Source organism: Hevea brasiliensis, chromosome 12, assembly GCF_030052815.1.
Source record: "Hevea brasiliensis isolate MT/VB/25A 57/8 chromosome 12, ASM3005281v1, whole genome shotgun sequence".
NCBI lineage: Eukaryota > Viridiplantae > Streptophyta > Magnoliopsida > Malpighiales > Euphorbiaceae > Hevea > Hevea brasiliensis.
The window spans coordinates 20,619,946-20,632,864 of NC_079504.1; the positions used below are offsets into that span (position 1 = coordinate 20,619,946).

Consider the following 12,919-nt stretch of genomic DNA (forward strand, 5'->3'; position numbering starts at 1 on the left):
CCACACCGAGACTCATAGAGCCATAAAAAACCATATCATGGAGAATCACAATTGCTTGAGCTAAATGACCCATCTCTCTATTTGAGAACATCGTAAAGGCTCGTGCAAGTGGTGGAGTAAAGAAATTGTAGGCATGGATCCCTTAAGTGATTGAACCAATGGTGTTCTTACTCACTAGCGGCATGCTTCTGGGTCTGTAAGGGGTAGTCACTTAAAGGCATGGTTGTATTTGAGATGTGTTTGTGGTGATGGTTCTATGGTGAGGAGTTAAGGGTGGACGTTGAGGGCTGTATGCGTATGTTAAGGGTTGACTTGAGATGAAGAAGATAGAGTGGCAGGAAAGAAGGTAGAGAGAACACATTTGTGGTGAAAAGGGAAGGAGTTAAGTGGTTAACAGGACAGGGGATGTGGCAATGTTGGTTATCAGATGATAGGTGAGTCTCGACATTGACAGGGATGGAGTTAGGAGGAACGACAAAAGAAATAATGGAATTTGGATAAGAAAGTGGAGGAAATAGTTGATAATTTCAAATCAATTAAATTTTGATTAATAATAATTTATAAATTTATTAAATAATATATATAATAATTTTATTAATAAATTTCATAAGTAAAATAAGATAATTTTATTGATGCATAGTTATCAATTAATTTAATTATAAAGATAAGAGAGAGAGAGAGAGAGAGAGATAAAAGAAATTGAAGGGCAAAATAGTGATTTTATTTTTTTGAGAGAGGGGTAAAATGATAATTTTATTTTTTTAACCTGTAAATCTACAATTGCAGGTTACAAGAATTTTGATGAAAATAAATTAAACTTAAAGGATTTTACTTTAACAAATTGAAATTCAATAACAGAAATGAAATAAGCTCTAAGTTTAGAGACGCTTGGTGCCATTCACCTTGCAACTTAACTATATCACGTAACAAGGGCTTTATTGTTATCAAATCAACGCTTATGCAGTTTTATATTATAAACTGAAGTTGATGCACAATCCCAATATAAGGACTAAAGTTAAGAGATGGTGGATGAAATTTGTTATCTTCCATAATTTTATTTCTAATGTATTAATATTTTTTGAGATTTAATTTAATTTTTATTTGAATTTTTTTTAGAAAAACATAAATTTATGAATAATATCAAAACTTTAAACATTACAAATAATTACATGAGGGCCAAGATCTCACTCCTATTAATTAGACATAAAACTTATTATCATAGATAATAAGATTCACTGATCTTTTAGTATAATGATGTTGGATCTTTCCTACTTGAAAATGATATTGATAAAAGATATAAATCTTCCAAGTAGTCACTAGTTGTTTGATTTAAAAAACAAAATAATCTCTCTAAATCTTTCATACCTAGACTGTTTTTCCAAGAATATGATGTATATGATGTACAAAGATGAGTTCAAGCTACTATGCATTAATGGAGGAACATACCACGCTACTAGACTCCCTCGGTAAAGATCTATATCTGCAAATCAAGATATAAAATCTACAACCAAATAAAACCAATTTATTTATAATAACTAAAAACTAAACCTTCACAATAGAGGGAACAACCATAAAAATTGAGAGAAATAAATTCAAGATCTATCAAAAAGAATAGATCTTTGAACAAATTTTCAAAATCTGTTTCAAAAAGGAACAGATTTGAGAGTTATTGAAAGAAAATATATAAAAAAAAAACACAAAAACAAGAAAAGAAAGGAAAAAGAAAAGATTTAAAGGAGGGAGGGAGGGGCTATCACCAACAAGAAGTAACCTCTCCCTCAGATCTGGTTGTGAGTTGAGAGAATTTCTGTAGCTCTCCCTCAGATCTAGTTGTGAGTTAACATAATTTCTGCAGAGAGAGTTTTAGAGAGAGTTCTATTTAATTTTTTTTTTCCATCTTGTGCATTTTAGCCATATTAAATTTTGTTTAATTTGCACGACACATTTTAAAAATTTTATAGGGTTGAAAAATAAGTCAAGACCTACAAGAATCTTTTGATAATTTTAATATTTTAAAATAGATTTATGTGGGTATTTAAATCTCTCCCCTATGTGAGAGAGAGAGAGAGAGAGAGGGAGAGAGAGAGAGAGATAGCACACGAGTAATAGCACGTGCAAGCTACCCTTTCCACATTCTTGACCGATTGAAAGCCACCACTTTGTTTTGCATTGAAGCCTTTTTTTTTTTTTTCCGCCCACCCTCATGTCATGTGTTATTTTCGTTAGGACGCATCACCATCCTCCATCCCAACCTCCAATGAACACATAGGAATCAAAATCATTCAAAACAGTGGATTGTGGAGATTAAGCTCGTCAAGTGAGTCGTGGACCTAATTTAGCTACCAATGGGATTTCATAGATTTTGGCTATTTTCAGCCACCTCTAAGGACGATATGACATCCAAATGACTCCACATGCATTGGGAAACATGTAGGAACAAACCTTACCTTGAATTGTTAACCAAAATATATGTTAGGGAAGAGAAGAAATTTTCCTACAAATTATTATGGTGAAAATTTGACTAAGCTACCTATCAGCTGGCATTCAGAGATTATCACTATAATCCTTACATTGCCAGCTTTCATTTGAGACCAGTGATGAGTAGTTTTGTCTCCGAAAAATTTTGGAGACCCATGAACTTTTTCGGTTTATACGGTTAGTTTTTTGACATTATGTCGATAATTTAAAAAAAAAATTGTACTTTACTAACTAACTTTTCATGGGCTTTCTATAGGTGTTTTCATATCGTTGAAATTCCATCAACACATAAACTACTATTTTCCTAGACATGTGGGACTTGAATACTACTGGAAATCTAGAAAATCACTATAATATTATACCTGATATGATCTTAGCTATTTGGGACATTTGGACGCAATCGCGAAGTTTAAAATTTACATCAGTAAACTATAATACCAATTTATAAATTTGACATAGTATGTTCTTAGAATTATTGGTGCTTCAATTACTATAAATCGGGTAGTGTTAAAGCATGGACAATAATTATTAATTAGTACAATAATATTGTGGATGTTGTGGCAATTGCCTATCCATCATAGTGCATGTTGTGGCAATTTCACATTTCACGAGTTAGCTTGTGGATCTTTAGTTTTTGTAGCTTGTGGTTCTAGCTTAGAGGTGTCCCTTCCTTGAGCTTTGGTTGTGTTTTCTTTTGCACATAATTTGCTTGAGCTGCTTGGTTTGGTCCTTTTGTTATTTTCTTAGTGGTTCGTTGATTAAGGTTTTGGTCTTCATTTTGATTGTAGTTTTTCTTTGGTCTTTGGGTCTTTTTTAGTTGGTTTGCTCTATTTTGTTGAGTCTTGTTTTTGTAGTTTGGCAAATGAGTTTTTTGTTTTGCTTGTTTGGACTTGCCATCAAAACTTTTGTTAGGAATGACAACGAGGCTGGTCGGGAGCAGGAATTGCTTCTTGCGTCCTTATCCTATAGGAGTTTGGGGTTGGAGCGGGGACTTCTCCGTTGGGGAGAGGGATGAGGCAGGTTTCCAACGGAGACTTTTCTTTATATTTTTTATTTTATTTTTCATTTCGATTCATTAATATATAATATAAATTTATTTATTAAAAAAATAAAATATAAGTTTATTACTAATATTTTAATATTTTTTCTAAAAATATAATATTTAAATACATAAATACATAGAAATAAATTATTTTTTAATAAAAAATGATAATATGTTATTGTGAGGGGCAGTTACGGAGATTCGAGGTGGGGAGAAGGTCTCCTCATTTTTGCCCTGCACAATATTGGGATGAAACCAGGTAAAAAAAAAAAAATGATTGGATTCAACATAAATCAAATTGGATTCAAAAACTTTTGCCATCCCTAGTTTTTGTGTTTCCATTACAAGGCAACATTTATTTGCCTGTTTGCTTATTATTAATAAAATTGTTTGCCTATTAAAAAAATAATATTGTGGATTGCTATAGATAAAAATCACATTAAAATAACTATAATTAAAGGTGAAAAGGATATTAGAGGCATTTAAGCAGCTAAATAAAAGTGGACTGTTGGATGGAGGACACTTAATTAAAATGTAGGCTCCAGATTGGCCTTGCATTCTTTGTGTTGCTGACCTAAGACCATGCATGCTTATTACTAGTTAAATTGAGTTTTCTTTGCAAGGAATTGTTCTACTTTTGGGAAAAACTTTGTTGGATTTCTAGCAAGATCTTGGGGCATTCTTTTGTTTCCGCAGCAGTAATCCGATCAATAAGCCGTCTTCATCAATTTAACTAGATTAGTGAGTAGAATAGTCTCCAGTTTATGAATAGATATTGAATATCATGCAATTGCATCATTATTGTTACATATTTATCATATCCTTATTTACATATGCATCCAACAAGATGACAGCGAGTGGCATCACAAGCCACTCCACAAGACAGTGGCATCCGACTTAAGAGTGCCATATGATCAACACCGATTCTTGTGTACTTAAAAGATATTTGCTAGTGTTGAGCATTCGGTTGATCAAATTGAATTGAACCGAATTCTCAATTAACCGAATTATTAATCGACTTTAAAATTATTAATCATCACAAGCCACTCCACAAGATAGTGGCATCTGACTTGAGAGCGCCATATGATCAACTCTGATTCTTGTGTCCTTAAAAGATATTGGCTAGGGGTGAGCATTTAGTTAATCAAACCAAATCGAATCGAACTGAATTCTCAATTAATCGAATTATTAACCGACTTTAAAATTATTAATCAAATCGAACCTAACTCAAGAGAAAACCAAAATTAACCAAAACCGAAAATATTCAGTCTGTTATCGGTTATAACCGAATTAACCGAAAAAATATATATATATTTTATATTATTAATTATTTAATAAAATATTAATAAAAATATATTTATCTTTTTTATTTATAAAAATAATTAATATGATTTAATATTAATAAGATAATAATTATAAGTTAAATATTATTATAAAATCATAAAAATAATAATTATAAATAATATAATATCAATAAAATTATAATTAATATATTAATTAATTAAAATTCAGTTATTTTGGTTAGTTTAGTTGCCAAATTAAAGATAATAGAACCGATAATAAAAAGACAAAAAATTATTATTATTATTAATTAAAAATCGAACCGAACTGAATTTACTCTTATTGAAACAACCGAATTTCATAGGTTCAGTTTGGTTATTCGGTTATAATTGAATAATACACACCCCTAACTCAAAATCTGATCCTTATTATTCAACTCGAAATTAATATTGAGAAGTTTAATTTCAAAAGCATTATATTTTTTAAAATTTTAATTTACAAGAGACTAAATTCCCATGTAATAAAAGTGGGTCACACAATAATAAGTAACCATCTCTCCAGAAAAACTTTTATCACATTTCACTATGAGAACAATCTCACTATTAGTAGATAGTGAGATCTCCCAATTGGCTTAGCTTTAACTTTATTACGTACCTAGGGAGTTGTTCTATCAATTATGCAGAAGAACCAATTAGGTTACTCTAGAATGATAGCTCTCCCATTATACGTTAGCTTAGTAGAGTTTATATGCGTCGATCTAACATATTTAATTTTATTAGAATTATTTTAAATTTCACAAGTGGCATGAGACTTGTAATGTTAATGGGAATTGAAAATGAGACTTCTTGATGAAAACTTTAAATGGTTACAATAGAACAAGTAACTAAACATGTTTCATCTTGAATCCCTTATGAGAACTAATGTTTTTCCCTGCATAGAGCATAACCAACATTTTTAATGGAGGATGAAGCATTTCTGTGCCCAGATCAAGGTATGTGTATTACTAATTAAAGCAAACTTAGGTTATAAAAAAAAAAAAGAAAACTTATTCATAGTAGTGAACTCATTTGGCCACTTTTTTTTTTATTTATTTCACAAACAAAAATGAATTTTATTTATATAATTAACAATATCAAATTGCAACCTTTTAGTAGAGAATTGGTTACATAGAAAAGTAAAATGTAGCAGCAATGCCCTGGCTTAGTAGCTTCCTTATCATGAGCAATAGAGCCTTGAATAAACGGAGAAGATCACAACAGCTTTTCCAAATGAATGCTAATTCCACATTTGTTCTTGAAACCAACTGGCACATTTTGGAGAAGATCAGACATCATTAATGATGGACCTCCTCCAGGCCAGACCTGCACCACTTTTTTAGGTTTCAAATAAGAAACCTGCAAGTGAGCAGGGATGAAACTTCATAGCTAGCAGAATTAGCATCTTCAGAGCAGGGATGAGTCCACGCACCCCTAATCAACAATCTCCCAAAATTCACTGCTTTATGTGTCATCTATTCCTGATACAAAAGGATGAATTAATAACATCTCAATGGTGAATCTAAACTGATGATTCTTCACTAGACATCCTTTCAAGAAATCCTTGCCATCCTTTGAAATCCAAGAAGGAATTTTAGGCAATTCATATCTATCAGCAATCCTCTTGCAAGCTTTTTCAGTTGTTTCATTAGGGTTCGAACCCCAAAGTGATTTCCCAGTAAACATCTCGAAAACCATACATCCAAGAGCCCAAATATCAAAGGGAAATTCCTGAATATTATTAATGAGAGTCTCTGGTGCCATATAGAAAGCAGTCCCTGCAATAGAACAATCAAACTTCCTCTTCTTGGTCTTGTGAACTTTCTTGGCCAATCCAAAATCCCCAATCTTGGGCACAAAGTCACCATCCCCACTAGGCACAAGCAGCACATTGTGTGGCTTCAAGTCACAATGAACATAATTGTGACTGTGGATATAATCAATACCTTTAAGAATAGACCTTGTGTATCTCTTCACATCCGATTCAGGCAACCCATAACCACCTGATCTCTTTATAAAATTAGCTAGGGTTCCTCCAGAAGCGTACTCCAACAACAGATTGTAAAGCATCTTTCCATCCTTACTCATAGTAGTTTCTTCACCATAACACTCAAGAATGTAGGGACAGTCATGAAGATGGTTGAAAGCCTCTTTCTCCTTCTGAAGAGAACTTGAGGAAGAGACCTCCGCTGATTTAACAGCCATAAGTGGTGGATAAAATGCTCTTCTTGATTTGGGTTTCTTCAAAAAGGCGAGATAAATAGACGCAAACCCTCCTTTGCCAAGGAACGACCCTCTCCACCATGCGACTCCGTGATTATCCGAGCTATCTTCTTCGACTGCCATAACCTTTCTCTTTTTTGCTTGGGTTCAAAGGAATGTAATCTCCAATGCTTCAACGATCCTTAGTGACACAAGAGAAGGGATTTTACCGCCATATAACATTGACGTGAAATTAAAGCTTTGTTTTCCTAGTTGCCACCAGTTTGAAACCTAACTTAAACTAATAACTAATTTTATATCCATAAGATAACCAAGTAATTAATGTTAAATTACCAAAAAAGAAATAATTATAAATAAAAATTATATAACATGCTAAAAATTTTATCTCGACTTTTTATTTTCAATTAAAAAAATATTTTATCAAAAATTTTATTCCCATGAATTTAAAAATAAAATTTTAATCTAGTCAGCATGTCTAGGTAGTCAACATGCCACATTAACTAATCACTTTAACTATTAATTGGTTTATTGCTAAGTGTGAAAATAATAATAAAATTTTAAATTAAATTAACAAAATTAGAAGATTTTATTAAATTTAAAAAAATATAAAAGATTTTGACTTTTTAAGTCAATTCTGCCGCAACTAAAAAATATTTCGCATAAGAAATTATTGATAAATTTTTCCTTTTATGTTAATAATAATAATAATAATAATAATAATTAGCTTTGAGCTGATCCAATCATCTTCAATATAAGAGATTTAATAGTGTCATCATTCATGAGTTATTATAATACATTGCTATTGAAGAATGTGGCATTAATTTGATTCCATTCTTTCTTATAAAATATACTTGTACAGACTTTCATACACGTGTGTGTATTTGATATGAGTTAGTGCAATAATAATAGAAATTTGTCAATGGATGCCATTAGATTCTACAAAAATAGGTTTAAATCGGTTATCTTTTGAGAACTTTTGTTTGTCCATGCATATATAGAACATAAGCAACATTTTTTAATGGAGGAAACTTATTCATTTCTATGCGCAAATTTATGGATGTGTTATTAATTCATAGCAGTGAACTCATAGGGCCACCTTTTTGAGAAATTATATAGTGAAGCAGTTATATCATATCAATACTTTATACGGGGGTGGCAATTCGGGTTGATGGGTCGTGTTCGTATCATGTCAATACGCAACATAAATATGATTAAGGTCGACACGAACACGATATAATTAACAAATCGTGTCAAAAATTTAAACACGAACACGACCCTTCTATTATACGGGTTACACGACACGACACGATTAATATTAAATTGTATTAGGTGACACGACCCATTAAACACGGTTTGACACGACTTAACCCATTTAACACGCTACATAAGTGGGTTCATGGGTCATAGTGGGTCAAATGGGTCAGTGGGTCATGGGTCAACACGTGACACGAATATTAAATCATGTCATAAATGTGTCAAGTCGGGTTAACGGGTTAACTCGTGACACGACACGATTATAACCGTGTCATAAATGGGTTGACACGAATTCGACACGAATACGAATAAGCCTAACCTAAACCCTATATTTTCATGTTGTGTTCGTATCGTGTTCGCGGGTCGTGTCCAAAATTGCCACCCCTAACTTTATATAGAATGGCAAAGCAATTGGAGATGGACAAATACACAAATGTAGTTACTGAAATTAAAAAAAATTATAATCTTTTCAGACTCACTCTATATACATGTTTATTTTTGCCATTCTATGTAAATTATCCTATATAGAATAATTGATGTATAACAAGCTTTGCCACGTTATAAGTTATTCTTAGTAATCAAGGAGATCTTTGTTCTCATTTAAGCCTCGTCGTCGATTCATTTTGTTCATACTTTTCGAGAGGGCAATTTGACCTTTGTTTTACTTGCAAAGCACAAGCTGATACACTCTGAAGGCGTTATTGCTTTCTTTTATTTTTAGGGTTATTGTCTTTATTGTTCTCATCTGAGCTTTCCATTTGCTTTTGGACTATTCTACTTTGTTCTTGAATTGTTTGAATCTTGTTTTGTTATCTTTGTTGTTCTTCAGTATCCAGGTTTTCTCTTAGCATGCCTTGTCCTACGTCAGGCTGGATGTATGGGGCAATCTGCTGATCAAAGTTAGTTAGATGAGCTCATGCTAAGTTTTTCCTAACTTATTTTATTAAAATTTCCTATTTATAAAAAAAAGGAACTAAATGTGTGTAGGATCTCTAAAAATAAGCTTCACAAGACTTGCTGAAAAGTTTCTTTTATAAAACATACTTATACATAGGTTCATGTGTGTGTATCTGTTATCAGTTAGTGCAATAAAAATAGTAAATTTTCAAAACTAGCTACTTAAGGATGCCATAATAGTAAATTTTCAAAATTAGCTGCTTAAGGATGCCATTAGATTCTATAAAAATAGTTTTCCTCCATGTTTAAGTCATTTATCTTTATTTATTTTTCTCTTTGACACATGCAATGATCCATTCAACTATTAGTCCTTTTGCTCTAATCTTAATGGGAATTGAATTTGAGATTTTTTGATGAACACTTTAGACGGTTACAGTAGATCACGCAAGTAAACATGTTTTGTCTTGAATGCCTCATGAGAACTAATGTTTTTCCCTGCATACAACATAATGGAGGATGATGCATTTCTGTGCCCAGATCAATGCATGTGTTACTAATTAAAGCAAACTTAGCTTATAAAAAAAAAAAAAGAGCAAACTTATTTATAGCAGTGAACTCATATGGCCACCATTTTTTCATTTCATAAACCAAAAATGACTTTTATTTATATAATGAACAGTATCAAATTACAACCACCATTTAGTGGACAAGTGGTTGCATAGAAATGCAAAATGCGTAGGCAGCAAGTCCCTGGCTTAGCAGCTTCCGCGGCATAAGCAATAAAGCCTTGAATAAACAGGAGATGATCACATCAGCTTTTCCAAATGGATGTTAATTCCACGTTTATTCTTGAAACCAACTGGTACATTTTGGATAATATCAGACATCACTAATGATGGACCTCTTCCAGGCCCATAGGTAGCAGAATTAGCATCCTCCAGGCCGATGGACAGCACTTTTTAGGTCTCAAATAAGAAACCTGCAAGTGAGCAGCGATAAAAACTTCTTGGGTAGCAGAATTAGCATCTTCGTCACTTAGCATCTCGCTGCATATCATATTATATCATATCATTATAGGCTCCAATTCACTAGGTAATTAATTCTCTTGGGGAATAATATTACTTGTAACGTTAAATACAGGGTCAGTAATAAGCACAATATATAGCAATTCAGAACTATTGTTTTCCTTCCAGAATTGCACAGAGGACAGCATTCTCATCCCAACTCCATTGACCAACTTGGATCATATTGTTCGCGGTTGCAAGAAAATCACATCTTCAATTCCTTCACATGCCCAAATCTTTTCAATTCCAATTGTGTACTGCTGAAGTTGTTGTCCTGCTCTACAAATGACATAGTTCACTAAAGATCAAATTGCTACTTAACTTGGAATACCGCATAACGATTTTGAAAGAGTTAATACTGGTTTGAAGTTAAAAAGGATATCAATGTATACCTGTAGGAATGGAGAATATAGTAGGACATTTCTCCACCATATGTGAGGAAACATGTGCTGGTGAATCAATCGCAAAGAACATCGTTGCCAATGATAGCAGAGATTGCAGTACTAACTTCATTGGACTCCTGATTCTGTTGATTCAAGAAAACTTCAAAACACCCCACCATTACTTTCTTCCACAACATCTGACCAACAACAAGAAGAATATCCCTATTCAGATATAGAATGCCACTATTCAGAACAGCTCGAATCACAACGTTCATTACCTGTGACAGATGAGTTCACGCACCCTTAATCCACAATCTCCCCAAATTCGCGGCTTTCTGTGTCATCTATTGCAGATACAAATGGATGTATTAATAACATCTCAATTGTGAAGCTGAACTTATGATTCTTCACTAACATCCTTTCAAGAAATCCTTGCCATCCTTTGAAATCCTAGGGGGAATTTTAGGCAATTCATATCTATCAGCAATCGTTTCGGAAACTTCTTCAGTTGTCTCAGCAGGGTTTGAAGTTGAACCCAAAGTGATTTCCCAGTGAACATCTTGACACCATGCATCCAAAAGCCCAAATATCAGAGGGAAATTCCAGATTATTATCAACCAGAGTCTCTGGTGCCTTATACAAAGCAGTCCCTACAATAGAACAATCAAGCTTCCTCTTCTTGGTCTTCTGAACTTTCTTGGCCAATCCAAAATCCCCAATCTTGGGGCAAATTCACCATCCCCACTAGGCACGAGCTGCACATTGTCTGGCTTCAAGTCACAATGAACATAATCATGACTATGGATATAACCAATGCCTTTAAGAATAGATCTTGTGTATCTCTTCACATCCGATTCAGGCAACCCACAACCACCTGATCTCTTTATAAGATCAGCACGGATTCCTCCAGAAGCATACTCCAACAACAAATTGTAAAGCATCTTTCCATCCTTAGTTATAGTAGTTTCTTCACCATAAATCAAGAATGTAGGGACAGTCATGAAGATGGTTGAAAACCTCTTTCTCCTTCTGAAGCGAACTTGAGGAAGGGATCTCCGCTGATTTAACAGCCATAAGTAGTCAATAAAAAGATCTTGATTTGGGTTTCTTCAAACAGGCGAGATAAACACACGCAAACCTTCCTTTGCCAAGCAACGGCCCTCTCCACCATGCGACTCCGTGAGTAGCCAATCTATATTCTTCGATTGCCATAACCTTTCTCTTCATTGCTTGGGTTCAAAGGAATCTAGTCTCTAACGCTTCAACGATACATAGTTACACAAGAGAAGGGATTTTACAGCCATATGACATCGACGAGAAATTAAGGCTTGCTTTTTCTAGTTGCCGTCTTTTTGAAACCCAACTTAACCAATAACTAATTTTATATCTCTTGACCCATAAAATATCAATTAATGTTTTTTTTTCCAATTTTATGATCAGTAACTAATTGTTGTAAATTACCAAAAAAGAAATAATTATAAATAAAAATTTAATAACTACAATTTCATAAAAATATAAAAGAAATTACATGCAAAGGTAATATCGGAAAATAAAATTAATTATTGACTATATTTATTTCAAATGTGCCGTCTGTTTCTGGTAAATATATTTATAATATTAATGATAAAAATAATTTAAAATAATTAAAAGGTACATATAAGGATTTTTCTTATTTAGGCTTGGCCAATCATATACTCAATTCACAAGATTAATGGTGAGACCATCTATTAAATATTTAATTCCTATATATTACATTTTGAGTTTATAATAAATCAGATTTAGGCAATAATTTCTCATTTTATAAAAGAATTTCTTGATAAATAATTTTGCCTTTTATCTTTTATGTTACGACTATTTAAAATAATAATAAATAGTGATGAAAATTTATACAAATTTTTTGTAATAAATAAATTAATTAAATTCAAACAAAAATAAAGTTGTAATAGCTAAAAATAAAATTTAAATTGAAAGAAATTGATTAAATTTGATGTGAAAAAGAATTTATGAAAGAAAACTATAAAATTAGAAGACCTGGTCTAGAAGGTTTGCAATAGAATATCTTTTAGAATATAGGATTGAATATCTAAATTAATATGATAAAAATTGATTCTACAACTTAAACAATAAAAAAAAAGATAAAGTATAATTAAGATATAAAATAAATAATTATATAAATCATTATATTTTAAAAGCAATAATTTTATAATTATATATTAAAGATATTTTTATTTGTTTATAAGTTTATTATCTTATTCGTATTTT

The 12,919-nt window shown here is 32.2% G+C and overlaps 1 pseudogene; it reads right to left on the reverse strand.

Annotated features, from left to right (window-relative positions):
- Positions 1-6,051: 6,051 nt before the first annotated feature.
- Positions 6,052-10,610, reverse strand: LOC110668003 (mitogen-activated protein kinase kinase kinase 20-like; annotated as a pseudogene).
- Positions 10,611-12,919: the final 2,309 nt, after the last annotated feature.